This window comes from Anabrus simplex, chromosome 2 (genome assembly GCF_040414725.1).
Source record: "Anabrus simplex isolate iqAnaSimp1 chromosome 2, ASM4041472v1, whole genome shotgun sequence".
In the NCBI taxonomy this organism is placed as follows: Eukaryota; Metazoa; Arthropoda; class Insecta; order Orthoptera; family Tettigoniidae; genus Anabrus; species Anabrus simplex.
This window is the reverse complement of record NC_090266.1, coordinates 708,181,220-708,201,641: the sequence shown is the minus strand read 5'-3', so window position 1 is coordinate 708,201,641 and position 20,422 is coordinate 708,181,220. Positions and strand designations below refer to the sequence as shown.

The 20,422-nt window shown below is 42.3% G+C and overlaps 1 protein-coding gene across 1 annotated transcript in view; it reads left to right on the top strand.

Annotated features, from left to right (window-relative positions):
- Positions 1 to 5,699: 5,699 nt before the first annotated feature.
- Positions 5,700 to 20,422, top strand: part of LOC136863055 (MAM and LDL-receptor class A domain-containing protein 1) — a 198,323-nt gene continuing 183,600 nt past the window's right edge. The window contains exon 1 of the mRNA XM_067139383.2: positions 5,700 to 5,742. The gene's annotated coding sequence lies outside the window, so the exon portion shown is untranslated. The remainder of the gene's footprint in view (positions 5,743 to 20,422) is intronic.

The window sequence follows — 20,422 nt, the reverse complement described above, 5'->3', positions numbered from 1 at the left end:
GGTTTCCCATTTTCACACCAGGCAAATGTTGGGGCTGTACCTTAATATTATGGCCACGGTCGCTTCCTCCCAACTTCTGGTCCTTTCTTATCCCATCATCGCAATTAGAGAATAACAAGGTTTGTTTGTATTCTCTAGCTAGCGTTAAAAGTAAACTCACCGGGAGAGTTGGCCGTGTGCGGCTGTGAGCTCGCATCCAGGAGATAGTGGGCTCGAACCCCACTGTCGGCAGCCTTGAAGACGGTTTTTTGTGTTTTCCCATTTACACACCAGGCAAATGATGGGTCTGTACCTTAACTAAGGCCACGGCCGCTTCCTTCCCATTCCTTTCCTCTCCCATCGTCGCCATAAGACGTATCTGTGTCGGTGCGACGTAAAGCCAATTTTAAATAAAAATAGAATTGACGATGGGGTAGGAAATGACTATGAATGTAAAGGAAGCAGCCGTCGCCTTAATTAAGGTACACCCCCATCATTTGTCTGGTGTGAAAATGGAAAACCACGGAAAAACATCTTCAGGAATGCCGACAGCGGGGTTCGAATCCACTATCTCCGTAATGCAAGCTCACAGCTGCGCGATCATAACTGCACGGCTAACTCGCTCGGTGGACATTAGTTTGCGAGATTCCTTCGCTGAATGGTCAGTGCATTGGCCTCGGATCAGAGGAGCCCCGGGTTCTATTTCCGGCGAGTTCGGGGATTTTAAACTTAAACGATTAATTCTTTTCGTTTGGGGACTAGGTACTTACGTTGTTTTCAACATCTCTGCAGCTTATGCACCAAACACAACACTCCACCACACGCAGTTTCCTATACACGGCTGATACCACCCACCCTCTTCGGAGGGTCTGCCTTACAAGGATTGCACCAGGTTACAGCTGACCACGTAGAACTTCAATACATTTCCAGGTTATCTCGCTCGGCATCAGTCACCTTGGCAATTCAAGGCTCTTAATGATGTGTATGCACCGAGGGTTTTCAATAGCCACAAAAAATTATTATTATTATTATTATTATTATTATTATTATTATTATTATTATTATTATTATTATTATTATTATTATTATTATTATTATCTCTTCACCGAAAAAATTGATGTCCGGAATGTACAACGGTATTTTTCACTGGAAAATATTTGCAACGTATTTGTTTATTATCAACAAGCTGGACAGCAAATGCGCAAAAACGTAAAAGAAATTCCGCAAAAATTAATTTCCATAACTGCAAAACTACTTTATCATTACCGTAAATGATACATTTTCAACAGCGCTAAATTAAATTCCTAATTACATATTACGTAAGTATTGCAACGCCGAGTATATTCTATATCATCCTGCATACATAACTATTGCTGCTTGTAGATGGCGCTTGATGGAAGATTGTGTGTTGACTATGGCCACAGGCGAAATGAAATGAAATGGCGTACGGCTTTTAATGCCGGGAGTGTCCGAGGACAAGTTCGGCTCGCTAGATGCAGGTCTTTTGATTTGACACCCGTAGGCGACCTGCGCGTCGTGATGAGAATGAAATGATGATGATGAAAAAGACACATAGGTACACCCAGCCCCCGTGCCAGCGAAATCAACCAATTATGGTTAACATTTCCGACCTTGCCGGGAATCGAACCCGGGAACCCTGTGGGCAAAGGAGAGCACGCTAACCATTTAGCCATGGAGCCGGGCGCCACAGGCGAAAGTAACTGTAGATACACAAGGTAGAAGGCTGTAAGTTATGTTGGGTGTTGTTGGCTATCTCCATGTACACAGTGGAAAGTTGCTGTTTACCGTAGGTAGTGGAAAAGAAGTCTCGACAGTGATATCGAAGTGCATTTATCTTTTTCTTGTCACTTTAAGCGTTTAAAGAATGGACTTCCCTAAAAACTATTACAAATCGTGGAGTCGATTGTAATATTGAGGACAATTTTAAATACAGAAAGCAGCGTAAAATGAGGGCGGGTGACATATCGTGGAGGTGCACGGAGAAGAAGTGTGTCGCAACTATATAGACTGATGCGGAAGTGAGTGAAATGGTGTATGTGAGAGACACTCATGATCATGAAAACAAAAGTGCTAGAGTTATGGAATGACATATTATGCGGAATAATTGCAAAAGAAAAGCGAGTGTGAAGAACTAACTGCACAACCTAGTAAAATAATACGAGCAGAATTACCTACGTAGGTGAGCTAGCTATAAAATAAAGAAAAATGGAGACGACTAATTTTCGTTTATCATTGTACAGAGCCCGAAAGAAGCAGATGCCCACTCATCCTCGTAACGCAAAGGAGGCATTAGAGCAGTTAAAGAGTTTAGATATTTTTAAAAAATCGAGACGGAAGGTTCTGCTCCGTAGACCTGGAAAACAATACAGGCTAATAACACTTGTAAACAAAATCTGCAATTGCTGTGTAGTGACATGCGTACTGTATTAGCGAACGGGACATTTTACGTATCACCAAAACAGGGCTAGTTGGCCGTGCGGTTAGGAGCGCACAGCTGTGAGCTCGCATCCGGGAGATAGTGGGTTCGAACCTCACTGTCGACAGTCCTGAAGATGGTTTTCCGTGGTTTCCCATTTTCACACCAGACTGTACCTTAATTAAGGCCACGGCCGCTTCCTTCCTATTCCTGGGCCTTTCCTATCCCATCGTCGCCATAAGACATCTGTGTCGGTGCGACGTAAAGCAACTAGCAAAAAAAGAAAAAGAAACGTTTCACCAAAAAAGTTTCATCAGCTTTACACGATACAAACGTACACTACCTTGGAGTATGTCCAAGTTGCTTTTTGCTTAATGTTTTCAAAATGTGTATCAGTGTACGAATGTATGTGGAATGGTATTCGTAGTTTGTGCACTAAAAATGTTAACCCTGAAACATTAATCCTAGATTTTGAAGTTGCAGTTCATATGGCGACACAGAAGGTGTTTCCAAGGGTTAACATTAAAGGCTGCAGTTTTCACTTAGGTCAGGCATGGTATCGAAAGATAGTCCAAATTGGACTTCGTTTTGAGTACGCCAATCCTCATTCAGAAGTCGGAAAACTTCTGAAATATGTTTTCGGTTTAAGATTTCTACCTCCAAGCACAGTCGAGGATGCGTTCATAGAGTTGCATAGTATTTCTCGCAATCACAATCAGTTTTAAAGAAAACTATGTACTTGAAAACTATGTAAGTGAAGATGCTAAATTTCCTCCTAATTTATGGGCCTATCGTCGCCATAAGACCTATCTGCGTCGGTGCGACGTAAAGCAAATAGCAAAAAAAAAAAAAAAAAAAAAGGGGGGGGGGGCAGTAAACCTACAGAAGAAATCAGAACGACAAATGGTGCGGAGTCTTTTCATCGACATTATTTTAAAACAACGATTTTACAAACCCCATCCTTCTCTCCACGAGTTTAGGGAAGCTCTAACTCGCGAGTGGTCGCTATATGAGATTTTCTCTCACATTATTTTTTATTGTGATATTACTTCACAGTGATGAAAGTTAGGTGACTGTTCCCTCTTCTAGCTGAGTTTATAACTGTCGTGAGTAGAGTGATTTACATTTGAAGGGTAAGCACCCCCTCCCCTAGTCAGAACAAAGCTTCCTATGTGTCCGTGCGCGCTGCGTGAGAGTTTCTCTCATCGCGCGATCAATGCCGTTGGTGTTTTGAAGTGGAGCGGGAAACATACTCCTGTTGTACGCGTTAGTATTTATATTAGAAGCATTTCTTGTTTTTGGAAATGTTATTGTGTTCAGAAACCTTGCTTTGTATGTAAATATTACTAGATATAATGCATGTGTGAGATTTTATTTTTTGCAACTTCAGGACGGAAGTTATTTTTATGTACATTGCATATGTTGTTTTAAGTAGTAATTTGTGTCTTTAATAAACAGCTAATCATTTAATTTTTATCTAAAAATAAGTCCAGCTCCATGTCTAAATGGTTAGCGTGCTGGCCTTTGGTCACAGGGGTCCCGGGTTCGATTCCCGGCAGGGTCGGGAATTTTAACCTTAATTGGTTAATTTCGCTGGCGCGCGGGCTGGGTGTATGTGTCGTCTTCACCATCATTTCATCCTCATCACGACGCGCAGTTCGCCTACGGGTGTCAAATCGAAAGACCTGCATCTGGCGAGCCGAACATGTCCTCGGACACTCCCGGCACTAAAAGCCATACGCCATTTCGTTTCATTTATCTAAAATATATAAGGTAGAACTTGCGTTACATTTCAGTAGTAAATTTCAGCCTTACGCCCCACAAAACTGTGAAAAATGTCATATTTATTTTAATGTGAGAGAAAGTCTCACGCGCGACCACTCACTTTACACTTCGGCTAGCAACCACTCGCGGGTTAAAGCAATTGCAAAGTGAAACTTATCTGTGCTTTAAGACATAGATAAATAAATGGGCATAACCGTGAAAATAATCGTATTGCTACTTAATTGTGAGACAAATATGAACGTGGTTAATTTCCGGTACTGGAATACGTAAAAAGAATTGCACATCGGTTCCAGCCTTTCCCGTTCTACCATAGGACAAGTTAACATATCCACGAAGACGCACACGAGATGCTGTCAGTTGGTACAATTATTTTATTTACATGTATTTACAAATTAAACACACACATAACCTTGATCACTGCTGTCACATCACAACACTCACATCACCAAGCCGCCATTTTGAAAAAAAACAAACGCTGCACATGGAGATTACAACCTCGGAACACAAATAAAACAGTTGACTGCTTAAAAGCAAGTCCGCACGTGGTCACAAGCGTTACCTTGCTACAGCATGGCTCTTCAACCAATAACTTCCAACCAATAACTCTCTTCCAACAACTCACTGAACAGTAACTAACCTCACCGCCAAGTTTGTCTCTTTATATAGGTATCCTGGCCAGGCTTCCAGAAAGATACATTACAAGCAATACCTTCTCGAAAACTCGAGAGTGCATAATACATAGATTATAATGTATGGAATATTCTCAATCGTTCTCGTGCCTATTACCATTCTGGAAGTTACAGTGTGTTTCACAATTATGTAGTACAATTTATATGTACAGGTAAGAATAAATTATAATATTAATTTACAGGTATGGTTTCGAAAGAGAGTCCAAATTGGACTTCGTTTTGAGTACGCCAATCCTCAATCAGAAGTCGGAAAATTTCTGAACTAATACTAATATTTATATATAGCACATGTTTCATGACATAACCTCACAAACAGCGCGATCATATCGTATGTACATAAGATGTAATAATAATAATAATAATAAATGGATGTAACACTTCATAGCCATACATACAAGTAATGATTATTATTATTATTATTATTATTATTATTATTATTATTATTATTCGAGCTCGATACTTGTATTAATTACCCATGGGTGAGAAAATATTGTTTTCAAGTAAAAATGAAATGGCGTATGGCTTTTAGTGCCGGGACATCCCAGAATGGGTTCGGCTCGCCAGTTGCAGGTCATTTGATTTGACTCCCGTAGGCGACCTGCGCGTCGTGATGAGGATGAAATGATGATGAAGACAACACACACATCCAGCCCCCGTGACAGGGAAATTAACCAATGATGGTTAAAATTTCCGATCCTACCGGGAATCGAACCCGGGACCCCTGTGACCAAAGGCCAGCACGTTAACCAGTTAGCCATGAAGCCGGACTGTTTTCAAGTTATAACTGTTTATCGCACTTGCGTCAAAGTGTTTCACCGGGGCAAGTAGTGTGCTGCGCTGCCAGCTTTAGAGGTAAGCTGTTGTACAGTTTATATTTGCCGTAGTGATTTCTAATATCTTGGGGGTAAAGATATGTGCAGTTTTGCGATGATGAAAATATGAAGTTTTGCGGTAAATCTACGTTGTTTTGCGGAAATGCTATCCGCCGTATCAACACCAGCACATCAGTTTTCATATTAGTAATAAAGAAGTCATTAAATATATTCTTAAGGTGTGAGGGCGCTGATCGAGCTACTAAATGGTTCATGTATTATTACACAGTACATATATCGATGTTTATGTATATTCGTTTTTTGGTAATATTTTTTACTTGTTTCATTATTTTTACGGCTTACGTCTAGGAGAATTGTGTCTGGCTCTTACTCAGATAACCCGATTTCAATTCCAGGCTCGTCCAAATATTTTAGTCCTTGACTGAGGACTAGGGTATGATTTACTTCAGCTCGTAGGATCAACTGAGAAGCTATCTGATGTGAGGATGTCATGACTCTGACCACGTGGAACTTCCATATTTTTAGGTTGCCTCGCTGGACATCAGTTGCCTTGGCAATTTAAGGCTCTTAATGAGTTGAATGCGTCAAGGCGTTTCAGTATTTAGTTTCATTTTTACACCTAAACAAGCGAATCATAAGAAACATAAGAATATTTGATTTCTACCTAAAAATAACTTTCATGACTCTAGTAAAGTTTATGAGGGCTATTCGTGGTACAGCACGTCTCTCACGTTGTTACTGTTTCATTTGAGGTCTGGAGTATCATGGACTACAGCCCTATAAACTTGGAATTTTGAAATCTGTCTGGTCAACAGTGTATCTGCGTTGGCTGTACTGGAGGGTGTATCATTGTCTCTAGGATTGGAAAGGAAGCGACCATAATCTGTATGTGAATCCGGACTGACCCAACTTGTGTTTCTACAGATAGAGAAAAGTACTTTTTGAATGAAATATTATCCCCTGCTATGGCATAAAATTAGGATCATTTCAGAAAGGAATATCTGTATATTTTTATTGGCATTTACGAGATGTTCATGATTTTGTACAAGTTACAATGCAAGACGCGAAGCCTATTTTAATCACTAATATAATACGTGGTATAGTAAGTGTAAATTATATTTTTACTTGATCTATCTTTTGAATAAAATGCATAATATCCATATTCTCATGAAATTTAGACTATAAGGATTGCCTGTGTGGTGTAAGTTCAGTTATACCTGCAAACTGATCCTCGTTTATACACCTAATTTCATTAAGTCCTTATCTCTTCTTCTTCTTTTATCTGTTTACCCTCCAGGATCGGCGAGCGATCCCACCTTTACCGCCTCAAGGGCAGTGTCCTGGAGCTTCAGACTGTGGGTCGGGGATACAACTAGGGAGGATGACCAGTACCTGCGTCACCTGATATGCTGAACAGGTGCCTTGCGGTGGGATGGGAAGATTGGAACGGATAGACAAGGAAGGAAGCGGCCATGGTCTTAAGTTAGGTTCAATCCTGGAATTTCCCTGGAGGAGAAGTGGGAAACCACGGAAAACCACTTCCAGGATGGCTGAGGTGGGAATCAAACCCACCCCTACTCAGTTGACCTCCCGAGGCCGAGTGGACCGCGTTCCAGCCCTCGTACCACTTTTAAAATTTCGTGGCAGAGCCGGGAATCAAACCCGGGCCTCCGGGGGTGGCAGCTAATCACACTAACCACTACACCACAGGGGCTAAGTCCTTATATATGGCACTAAATTGCGTATAATAGAAGCAGAGACGTCCAGAGCACGCACAAGCAATTTTAAAAGTTCTAAACTGAGAGTGAGAGCATTAGGAAACAGAATTACATGATGCTATGTGCGTTATAATAGACACTGTGTGTGACTAGATTAGGTACTATCTCGACATTCTCCCGGAGTTGGAGAGGTAGAAAACAGAAAACGAATTCCAGGATGTCCGAGAGAGCGAATCGAAAAAAGTCAATTGAATAATGTTGAATTTCCATAAAATAATACATATTGACTTATTGGTATTTCTAAGATGAATCTTGGATTTTCAAGTAAATTTATATTTTGGATTACCTAATATCAGATAAGCGATATTCGTTTCATAAAATACTATGGAACCATATGTCGGAATATGAAATGAGGCCCGACAGGATGTGTAATGACTGAGTATCGCAATTAAGTGAACAATGGTTGAGACTTTTGCTATGTATAAATGATTCAGCATTATGTAACACTTTATTTGTCTAATGCAAGAGCCAGTACTGCAATACCTTTCCGAATTCGCTCTGAGGGCTTTACTGAAGCTCAGAGGTATTTTCTGTAAAGAAACTTGAAGCACTGATTTGCATTTTGAATGATGGTATCAGTAAACTTAGATGTTACACAATTATGATAATGCTATGAATACCCAAAGTTTACCACCAAATAAAACGAATAAAACTAAGAAAATGTAGCCAAGATACTGAGAAATTTAAAATTATACCCATGAGTCCCATCGCTAACTAGGAATAATTCCATTTTCGGGACAGAAACGTTTTGAATTGTTACTTTATTGAATTTTAAGGGATTTATTCTGGAGGCTGGTTATCCTGCTGTTTCGCCCTTTAAAGTAACCACCACGACCATCACTACGAAATAGTATTTGAATGGGTTAATGGGCATGCTTTAAAATCAAGAAAATGCTCTTAAACATTTTTCCGTTGTTATACATGGGAGGCTTGAAATGGCGTGTCAATGGTATTCTAGCCACTCTTGGAAAGGAGTGGCAATCCAACTGACGAGCCCGATGCCACACTGCGGCGATACGCTGGTAATTTCACGACGGGAAAGACCAAGATATTGAGTGTTTTTAACATTTACAATCAGTGAAATTAAATTATGTTTGCCTTCTGGGAACTTAATTTTTAATATTTTCCAGACTTGTTAAAAGCAAACGTCCGTCTCTGTGGTGTAGTGGTTAGCGTGATTAGCTGCCACCCGTGGAGGCCCGGGTTCAATTCCCGGCTCTGCCACGAAATTTGAAAAGTGGTACGAGGGCTGGAACGGGGTCCACTCAGCCACAGGAGGTCAACTGAGTAGAGGTGGGTTCGATTCCCACCTCAGCCATCCTGGAAGTGGTTTTACGTGGTTTCCCACTTCTCCTCCAGGTAAATGCCGGGATGGTACCTAACCTAAGGCCACGGCCGCTTCCTTCCCTCTTCCTTGCCTGTCCCTTCCACTCTTCCCATCCCCCCACAAGGCTCCTGTTCAGCATAGCAGGTGAGGCCGCCTGGGCTAGGTACTGGCCATTCTTCCCAGTTGTATCCCCGACCCAGGGTCTGAAGTTCCAGGACACTGCCTTTGAGGCGGTAGTGGTGGGATCCCTCGCTGAGTCCGAGGGAAAAACCGACCCTGGAGGGTAAAAAGAAGAAGAAGAAGAAGTTAAAAGCAAACACTGAAACGTTATTGGAACTCGTTACATGTCCATAGCTCTTTTCGAAGTTTGTAATGTATTCCTCCCTTGGTGATATCTTTACTTGTGTAATAATTCTTACAATTTACTGCATGGGTAGCGTGCCTGCCTCGTACTTAGATATCCCGAATATTGTCCTTTATAGTGCCTGGATAAAATCCCTAAATTATTATGCAGAGAACTCTTCATATTCTAAGTTCTGAGTTGGGCTCGATGAAGATTAGACGGTGTTTTCAACCATCTCGTCTCATCTAGTCCACGCTTACGCTAACTGTTCCTTTCCTACCAGCTTGACAATACCACACACTGGCGTAGCCAAGGAAGGGCCCCGGGAACCGCCCCCCCCCCAAATATTTCCAGAAACTAGAGCGAGGATCAGCCGTTGTTTTACGTACGGTATAAACAACTTAAAAACTTACGCCGAAATGTTAAATTAACGTAGCGACAAAGGAGGGCCATACATAATTCTCCATATGTGTACTGCTTGAATGAAAGGAAACCACTTAGGATTTTGATGCACAGGAATATTTCCCTGTAGAGGCCTCAGTATTGGGAATATAACCGCGTGTTGACAAATGTTAAGAGATGACGAAAAGGGCAATTAGCAAGGGATTACTAAGTAGGGGGTCGTTACGTGACCACCGAGATAACGGGGGCCACGGCCAGAAACAGTTGCAAGCTTACATCGTATCAGCTTTTGCACATCGGTTCGAGGAAACAACAATATCCTAGGAATCCCGGGGTTGTACCGTGGTTGAGAGATGTTCTGTGTTTAAGTTGCAGCGTTGGGAAGACTGTGACAGGATTGCGAGCTACATGTTAGTTCCTCATTTTGTGCCATATAAGTAACTCTTTTTTGAAGATGGACCGTTTTGTCATAAATAGCCAAACTATGTGCTTCCTCGGTAAGTTATGAACAAGTTTTCTTATTCTAACAGTAGCAAGACAGATCACGGATACGTGCCTAAGTTCTATAGGTAGGCCTACATATTTTGCCAAATGCCCGGGGAGTGATTGGAACCTCAAATGGTACCATCAAAAGTGCGGGTAACTATTTTGTTTTTAGCAGGCGTGATAACTCAGTTCCAATGGTTCTATTTTTTCATCAAGACGACCGAGGCTTGAATCGCAGTCGATGCATGAAACATTTTTTAAATGGAAGTCACGTTGTATTGATTCGGATTGTACTTAAAACACTAGATCCCGTCCCTTACACTTCTTTAGTACTTTTGAGCCATAACCGCATCATTTATGGTGGTGTATTTTGAGTATCCGACTATTCTTCGGGCTTACCTTGTACCTTAAATGGTGAGTGGATGCGGTGGCGTACCCACAAAATAATTTCAGGCAAGTAGCGTGGATACAACTTTTCTTGGAAGGGGTTGTGAAAAGATTTCTTATTTTTATTTAGAATTTGCTTTACGTCGCACCGTAGGTCTTATGGCGACGATGGGAAAGGAAAGGGCTAGGAGTGGGAAGGAAGCGGCCGTTGCCTTAAGGCGACACTTCGGAGATAAAAATATATTTTTACCTATGTTGTTTAGTCATCAGCCCGAAGGATGGTTGGATCCTCAACAGCTCCGCCATCAGCTGTCATAGATGGCCTAGGCATCACTGAAGAGGCGTACTAGGGAAATGAGGAGTGAGGTAGTTTCCCGTTGCTTTGCTCACTGAGCCAGAAGTTGCTATTACATATCAGTCTGCCAAGCCCACTGAAATGCATGCACAAACCGACCCTATGAGCAACAGTTTCACACCATTCATAGCAAGGACTGGCTGCACAAGGAATGGCATTACTAGCATCGCTCATACCTCAGTCACTTTCATAGTGTCAAAGCCAAGGATAAGACAGAGACAGATCAATGAAAGTAACAAACTTGCTCTAGCCTATACCAGACGACGTAGTGCACGTGCCAGCAGAGGCGCGATTTTTTACCTAAAGCATGGATTATCATGACACTTCGTGGGAATGTCACCTATATAAAAGTAGAGATAACACGAACATTTTTTTCATATACAATTAGTAGTTTTTCCAAAATAAATTTTTCTTTTAACGTTTTTAATTCCATTTTCTTCATGAAATTTAAATAACATGTTAATGCAAATTCGTATTTAGGTAGATAATACTTCTTTTAAAAGCACTACGTATCGATTTTTCTGTGCATAATTTATATAAGGAGATATATCGTACTAAAGGTTGCGTAATGTTTACGTTCTAAAATTTTTGGACTTAAAAATCCCTACTACTTGAAAAATTCTGCAATCGAAAATTTCATACGCAGGTTTTTTTAATATAGCTGTGATACATATACCATACAAATTTTGTTACATTTGGTAGAATATTATGGGAAGAGAATGGGATTTAAATGTAAAATTACAATTGGCAAACAAAGCATTATTACAGTGATAAATTGTTTGAATTCAGCGGAATAACTTCGTGACAAGAAAAAAGAAACTCAATCCTTTTAATTTCAGTCATAAAAAATTTCACCAAAATGACCAAAATATCGATTTTTATCTCCGGAGTGTCGCCTCAATTAAGGTACAGCCCCAGCATTTGTCTAGTGTGAAAATGGGAAACCACGGAAAATCGTCTTTAGGGCTGCCGACAGTGGTGCTCGAACCAATTATCTCCCGGATGCAAGCTCACAGCTGTGCACCCCTAACCGCACGGCCAACTCGCCCGGTGGATATGAAAAGAAAGCCGGTCGTACCGAGTGCGGTGACGGATCATAGGTAGATATTGCTGGTTTTGATTATTGCCATGTAATTATATCCAACAATCGAAATAATAGCTTCTGTACTCTTAACATTAACCGGCTGCATTATTGAAACTGTTCGTAAAATGGATAATATCGTTCTTCGTTTGTGAGGAAGTAGAATCGTCATTTAATTTGACCTCTTAAAAAAGGAACCGTCCGCCTCTGTGGTGTAGTGGTTAGTGTTATTAGCTGCCACCTCCGGAGGCCCGGGTTCGATTCCCGGTTCTTCCACGAAATTTGAAAAGTGGTACGAGGGCTGGAATGGGGTCCACTCAGCCTCGGGAGGTCAACACTGAGTACAGGTGGGTTCGATTTCCACCTCAGCCATCCTGGAAATGGTTTTCCGTGGTTTCCCACTTTTCCTACAGGTAAATGCCGGGATGGTACCTAACTTAAGGCCACAGCCGCTTCCTTCCCTCTTCCTTGCCTATCTCTTTCAATCTTCCCATCCATCACCGAGAGGTACTGGTCATTCTCCCCCGTTGTATCCTCCGACCCAATGTCTCACGCTCCAGGACACTGCCCTTGAGGCGGTAGAGGTGGGATCCCTCGCTGAGTCCAAGGGAAAAACCAACCTTGGAGGGTAAGAAGATTAAGAAAGAAAGAAAAAAAGGAACCACTTTGGTACTGCGCCCCATGAAGGTGACTACCTTCCAGGTCGTAGGTATTTCGATTACGGGAGACTAAATGCCAACTCTGTTGCACCCACAAACAAGGCTGTATCTTCCCCATCCCATGCCTTTCTTATCTCTGACAGTGCCGGGAATCGAATGCAGGATGCCTTAATTCAAATTCTAAAATAAGGAGACCTAAAAGTAAACATCCAGCCTTGCGGTGGAGGGGTAGCCTACTTGTCTCTCACCGGAGGCCCCGGGTTCGATTCCCGGCCAGGTCTGGGATTTTTACTTGAATCTGAGGGCTGGTTCGAGGTACACTCAGCCCGGTGAGATGGCGGCCCCGGTCTAGAAAGCCAAGAATAACGGCGGAGAGGATTCGTCATGCTGACCACACGACACCTCGTAATCTGCAGGCATTCGGGCTGAACAGTGGTCGCTTTGTAGGCGATGGCCCTTCGGGGATGTTACGACATGGAGTTTGGTTAGGAAAAGTAAACAGAGAAGGTAGTGTTATCCCTGCAAGGCTCTTTAGCTTCCAGCCAGTTCTTCCGTCCGGTCACGTACATTTAGGGCAGTTGGAAAACGTACGCCTTAATAAATGCTCCTCATAAAACCTGTGGAAAATGCTAACTTCACCTATTTATAACTATAATCACAAACGCCTCCTTTTTATGTGACTCAGTTGGTTGATTCGCTATCCTTCTGAGTCTGAGTTTGCAGGCTAAAATACCGGCTTGGGTCGGTGGTTTTTAAAACGGTGTTGAAATAGCAACAGCTCCTTGTCGTTTCTGGTACGTTAATAAAAATTATACATACGAATATTAGCGTCACAAAACTGTAACTTAATACTACTACATTATGTATCCCAGGCTTGCGAGGGAAACTAATAGGACACGATAAACCCTCCCTAGCATATGTTGTGATGTGTATTTTTCTTTACAACTAACAAAATATCTATACCCATACCCCTTACATTCTATATGTTGTGTGTGTATTTCTTCACCGCATTATTTGTATAAAATGTCACTTCTTTATAGCTTATCACATGACCATTATTATAATAATGTTACCGTATTTATTGTCCGACTCCTTGGCTGAATGGTCAGCGTACTGGCCTTCGGTTCAGACGGTCCCCGGTTCGATTCCCGGCCGGGTCGGGAATTTTAACCTTCATTGATTAATACCAGTAGCCCGGGGGCTGGGTGTTTGGTACTGTCCCCAACATTCCTGCAACTCACACACCACACACAACACTATTATGCACCACAATAACACGCAGTTACCTACACATGGCAGATGCCGCCCACCCTCATCGGAGGGTATGCCTTACAAGGATTGCACTCGGCTAGAAATAGTCACACGAAATTATTATTACCGTCTTTATTCTAAACCAGAATATTGCATCTTTACTCCAACTATTTATTCTTGCATTCGTTTCACTTATACTCGTAATAAATAAAAATCTGCAGCTATGTTGGGATGGGAATAGCAGAGGCTGCCGGGGGGTGGGAGGTTGTCGTCCAAGGAGTCCAGTCACCCCAGGAGTTTTAACTAATGTACTTTTATGAAGCTTTTTTATAACGTATATTATTATTAACTTCTGGAATCCGCACGAATCCACCACTCTTACTTGGATCCAAGGACACTCATTTCCTTTTTAGGTCTTCTATACCCCCTAAACTCTGGAAGTCTGGACACCTATCAAAATAAAATTCTGGATGAAGAAATACCTTAACCCCCCCCCCCAAACTGAAATCATGGCTACGCTACTGATACCACATAGAGTTCAGCTCCAGGGTTGAGGTGTAATGTGTACATCCGCTGGAAGTGTGGATGTGCGGCGAAACCTTGACCACACATTCATCAATAAGACATGACTCACACTAGAGCTACACGTCATCATCTATAGTACCAGGGGTAAAGGTTAGCACTTCCCCCACAAAATCCATTATGTTCATTACCTACCACGCGGATGAATACTGAATGATGCTGTAAAACGGTCATTGTATACCTAAAAATAGAATGTAGAAGCAGTAATAAACTTTCAACTTCTGGTAGGAAAACAACAGATAGGGAATCTGCCACCTGGGCGACTGCCCCAAATGCAGATCAGTAGTGAGTGAAAAAAAACAAACAATAATTACTAAGTAGATTGAAAGTCCACCTCTGTGGTGTAGTTGTTAGTGTGATTAGCTGCCATCCCCAGAGGCCTGGCTTCGATTCCCGGCTCTGCCCCGACATTTGACAAGTGGTACGAGAGCTGGAACGGGGTCCACTCAGCCTCGGGAGGTCAAATGAGTAGAGGTGTGTTTGATTCCCACCTCAGCCATCCTGGAAGTGGTTTTCCGTGGTTTCCCACTTCTCCTCCAGGCAAATGCCAGGATGCCCTCTTCCTTGTCTATCCCTTCCAATCTTCCCATCCCTCCCACAAGGCCCTTGTTCAGCATAGCAGGTGAGGCCGCCTGGTCGAGGTACTAGTCATCCTCCCCAGTTGTATCCCCAGACCCAGAGTCTGAAGCTCCAGGACACTGCCCTTGAGGCAGTAGAGGTGGGATCCCTCGCAGAGTCCCGGGGAAAAACCGACCCTGGAGGATAAACAGAAGAGGAAGAAGAAGAAGAAGAAGAAGAAGAAGAAGCAAATTAATGCAAATATTTTCTGGGAAATCAAACTTCAGGTACACTCGGTGCGCTCCATTGTTCAATAAGACTAACCGTTTAGGCAGCGTATTCAATTTTAAGGTCCTAAGCATACGTTTTCTCTGACCTTCCTCACATTACCTGTCGCTACATAGACTACTTAAAAGATAGCGCGATAGTAAGTAGCCTGTGTGTTAACCAAATTATTAGAGACCGGGCGAGTTGGCCGTGCGGTTGCACCCGGGAGATAGTGGGTTTGAATCCCCTTGTCGGCAGCCCTGAAGATGGTTTTCCGTGGTTTCGCATTTTCACACCAGGCAAATGCTGGAGCTGTACCTCAATTAAGGCCACGGCCGCTTCCTTCCAATTCCTAGGCCCTTCCTATCGCACCGTCGCCATAAGACCTATCTGTGTCGGTGCGACGTAAAGCAACTATCAAAAAAGAAATAATAATAATAATAATAATAATAATAATAATAATGCCCCATTAAGAGGTCTAGTGTACGGTATTTTCTAAATGGGAAGCTGTTTATCCTTATCATGACTACCGAATGCTGCACAACCCGAAGCACATAACGTCCTTCAACGTTGGCCATGCGTGCTGCCGCTGTCAGTGCCAAATGCGCTGTGAAGATAGGTATCACTGGCGTAAATATACTGTAACTTGTGTTAGACCGAAGGTTTGTCACTCCACAATAGTTGACGAAGAATTCTATTACGCAGCCAATCTCTTTTTTTTTACGTCGCACCGGCACGATAGGTCTTACGGCGACGATGGTATAGGAAAAGGCTAGGAGTGGGAAGGAAGCGGCCGTGGCCTTAATTAAGGTACAGCCCCAGCATTTGCCTGGTGTGAAAATGGGGAAACCACGGAAAACCATCTTCAGGGCTGCCGACAGTGGGGTTCGAACCTACTATCTTCCGAATACTGGATACTGGCCGCACTTAAGCGACTGCAGCTATCGAGCTCGGTCAGCCAATCTCTGAACTAACAGTAATTCTCATTGCAGAGCCTTTTTACATGTCTCCGTGTGCTATTGTACAATATTTATTTGTTATAACTTTTATTATTTACAATTTGTTTTACGTCGCACAGACACACATAGACGGTGTTTTACCAGGAATATGGCTTGAAGTGTATGAAAACTGATACGAAGTATGAAGAGGCACTATCATATTTCTCGCGTAGCAAATGATCCACAGAGCGAATATGATTATCGAGGTTGTTCTACAGATGCTCGATTGAGTTCAAGTCTGGGAAATTGGGCAGCCAAGAAAGTGTTTTGAAGTCTCAGCCGTGTCTTTTAACCCCCGCCGAACTTTTCTAGCCATGTGGCATGTCTGATTGACTTTCTGAAAGATTCTATCCCCTAGGAAAGACAATTAGCATATTCGGGTGTACGTAACGTGCAAGGACGGATTTATAACAAAGTCGATCTAATGTGAGACGCTTCCTGTATTCAAGAAGAGTATTTTAAGATTGCCCATCTCGAGACCTTTGCGTACTGGAGGTCTCTACTCCACCTCCTACTTTATTAGGGGAAGATATCCTGCGTCTTTTGGTACTGTGATTAAATCCACAACCATGATGTGAGATGGAATTTTCGTGTACAATGGTGAGACGAAGAGAACATGAAATGTATTCTATACCTACTGTTTTTCCATCCGTTACTCTTAATTTAAAATACAGCGATTCTTTTTTCAAAGGAAGTTAAACCCTAGGGGTTGCCTGGTCGAGGCGGTAAAGGCGTGCTCGGCTCGCCCGGAAGGACGTTCAAATCTCCGTCAGGAAGTCGTAAAATTTAAGAAACGAGATTTCCACTTCCGGAGGTGCATATGGCCCTGAGGATCACTCAGCCTACACCAAAAATGAGTACCGGGTTAATTCCTGGGGGCAGAGGCTGCCGGGCGTAGAGTTAACCACTCTACCCCATCACGTGCCGCGGTTAACAATGGTGAAAGCCTTTACCTTCCACTCCTCTAAGGGCCTTCATGGCCTGTACGGAGGTGACTTTGTCTTTGTCTTTGTTAAACCCTAAATACAGCACGTTTACAAAACATTAAATATATGTTTAGTGCGGGCCGTGATTCTTGTTTCAAACACACCAAGTTACAACAGAGATTAGCCTTCCGTAGTATTCTATCTGTATTCTTAATTAGCTAATATAAGAGCAAATTTTATTACTCGAGAAAATGTAATCGATAGAACTAACATTGGTAACATAGACCTCAAGAAAATCCCGAAAAAGTGTTCTTCTCGACCATACAGTGAGTTAGCAGCCTTTTCAGTGTATCTTCTGAAGTGATGTAGAGCTCGTACCTTCCTATGCTGAGTACTGTAGAGGTGGTTATCTTGTAACATTAAGAGGTGGAGAAGCGCGAGAAGATATGCATACAAATAGAAATGACTTGCAAATGCCTACAGTCTCGACATTCAATTTCGCCTTCTAGGTATATAGACAGGCCCACTAAGAAGATTGCTGATTTCAAAAGTATCTTAAGGGCAGTGGTAAGTGTTAACTTAGCCATTGTTTGTTACGGAGTTTCCGTGGAGCAGAAAGAGGTGAAAGAAGGTGCTGGTGGGAATGGGTCTATCTACTATATCAAACAATAACATAGGTTATATTTGATTTTAAATCACAAACTTAACAAACTTTCACTTGGTGAAATAACAAAGTGACAGGTACAAATAGCAATCTTGAAACAAGAGTTGGAAAACCCAAGATTAGAGAATTTAACAGGTTTGGGCTTCGAGCCCCTAATTTCCACTTTACAATATCGCCAATAAGTGTTAACATAGACAAGGAGAAGTCTCCCAAAACAAGAGCACTTTGCTCCAACAAATTTACAGTCTTCCAGAGGCACCCCTCAATATTACAATTGAATTAGAAATTACAGAAAAGAGTTTACCTGCTCTCCCACTTTAACCAAGGAGACTGTGCTCCTAATTTCTTACAGCCCACTTAAGGCAACATTACACCAAAAATCTTACAAATTTCTGGCCTCTCTAGGCCCAACCTACAATTGTGCAATTTAGTACACATGGGTAACTAGTACTCAAACTACTGGGCCTTCGTGGAATAGAAAAACAGGTTAGATTACTGGCCCGAACACAAAATGAATAGAGACGTACACTTGCGCTCTTAGAAAATTAAATATAAAACCCTAATTGGGCTCTCGGCCCGATGAAGCAGAGGCTAATCCCAAGCTACTGAGGTGACTAGAATGAAGGTTAATGTAATGCATTACAGGAAAGAAAAAGTTACAAAATCGTAGTCAGCTCACCCCAAGTTGAAGGGAAACTCGAGAGGGTAACGCACTCTCTATCCCCGATTTACAGTTTAAGACTTCATGAAATTTTACATTAGTCGAAATAAAATTTACATTTTAGAAAAGGGTGGTTACATAGTTAGAAATTCGAACCTTCCCCTCGTGTAAGTCTGCGGAGGCAGCTACAGAGAGATATGACTTATGACCATTACTTGGGCTGATGAACTACCTGGCGAAGAATGAGGCGCCCCGCCTCCTGTCTTAACACACACACTCTCAGAAATTCGGTGATCCAAAGACAAGGTAGCCCCAAAGGCCGCAGCTTATATACGCGAAGGGATGGTTATAAAGGGTTCTGGACTAATTCCGGACACACCCTCTCATTTTTATTGGCAAATTCAAAAGGTACAAGAAATGTGTGATTGGTTGAAAAATAATTACAGAAAATTCCTGATTGGCCAGATTCAAAAACTGGCGGAATGAAAAAGAAGTCCTGCAAACCTTGAAATAAAATAAATGAAAGTTAATTTAGTTGAGAAAACATAATAACACAAAACTTCCTTAATTCATTAAATCTTTTACCTTGCACCAGAGTGCATTACCTCAGTTTTTTGTAATGACATATATGAAGAAAAGTCTAAACATCTTGACGTAAACCAAAACAAAACAAATAAGTCCAGACAGTTTAGACAACTTCAAAATAACAAATTAATAATTCACTGGTGACATCTTCAGGTCAATGTCCCAACTTCATGCCGTAGGTGTTTCACGTTTAGTTATAGAGATAGCTGTCCTTAAGGCGCTTCTTTTAAATGAGCGGAGTTGAGGTGTACCTCTCGGTACAGTTGACCCACTTAGGGACTTGGGATATAGGTATTTATCACTCCATGTACTTCTCCGGGCTTAAATTCTGTCTGATGACCTGAGTTATTATCTGTTGCGTTTTATTGATGAATGCAGCTGTTTTACATCCATCTCTTGGCAGAGGCTAGAGTAAAGTGTAGCGTTTAGTCTCATATACCGTATAGCTGTGATAGATAGATGGAAACTGCAGAGATGTGGACGATCCTGAGTAATGGCATTTAGAGCGCTGTCAGTGTCTGCTACAATAAGTAGCATAAGGTCAGCGGTGCTGCAATGGCACTCTCTAGCTCGGTGCAAAGTAAACCAAATAGTGTATCTCTACTGTGCGCATTCAACAGTTTATGAGAACTATACATGAAAGGTAACATGTTGGAATTTCGTACTGAGGGATTTTTACTGTTCATCACCACTGCTGCCATTCGAAAATGCATGTCTTAAATTCTCATTTATATTTTAGTAGCACACATATTACATTCGTAAATCTATGACAAAGCTTGTAAGAGGATAAAAAGGTGAGAACTACTTCCCTAGAAACACGACGTATTCCTCCTGGGGAACAGGCTACCCTTGTGGCTTCAAGAACATTACAGCACTTAGCCTACCTTTGTTTAGAAATGCTATTACACCGAGTGGCCAAAAGGGGTGTCCCATTAGAAAATGTGCCGTGTATGACCCCTGAGCGTTGCGGCTAGCTGCGGCGTAGCTGAGCAGCCTGTCACAGACACCAGTGTCATGAAGATCGCAACACGTCGCGAGTTAACCCACTTCGAACGTGGGATGATCATCGGCGTACGGCGGAGATTACACTCAAATTCTGGCTTCCGAGGTCAACAGTGTTGAGGGTGGTACTTCAATATCGCAGAGAGAATGTTACCACTCGCGTAAACCGCCACAAGGGAAGACCACAAGTGTTTAACGAACGGGCATCACGTCGCCTCTGCAGAACCATAATGGGCACCCACTTGAATGTTGGAAGTCAGGAATCCATTTCCATCAGGACTGTAAAGAGGCAACTACACCGCACAGGCTTCACCAGTCGACGACCTACTCGTGTCCCTTTCCCGATACCTCGACAAACAGCTCAACGACGTGCATTGGCCCGCGAAC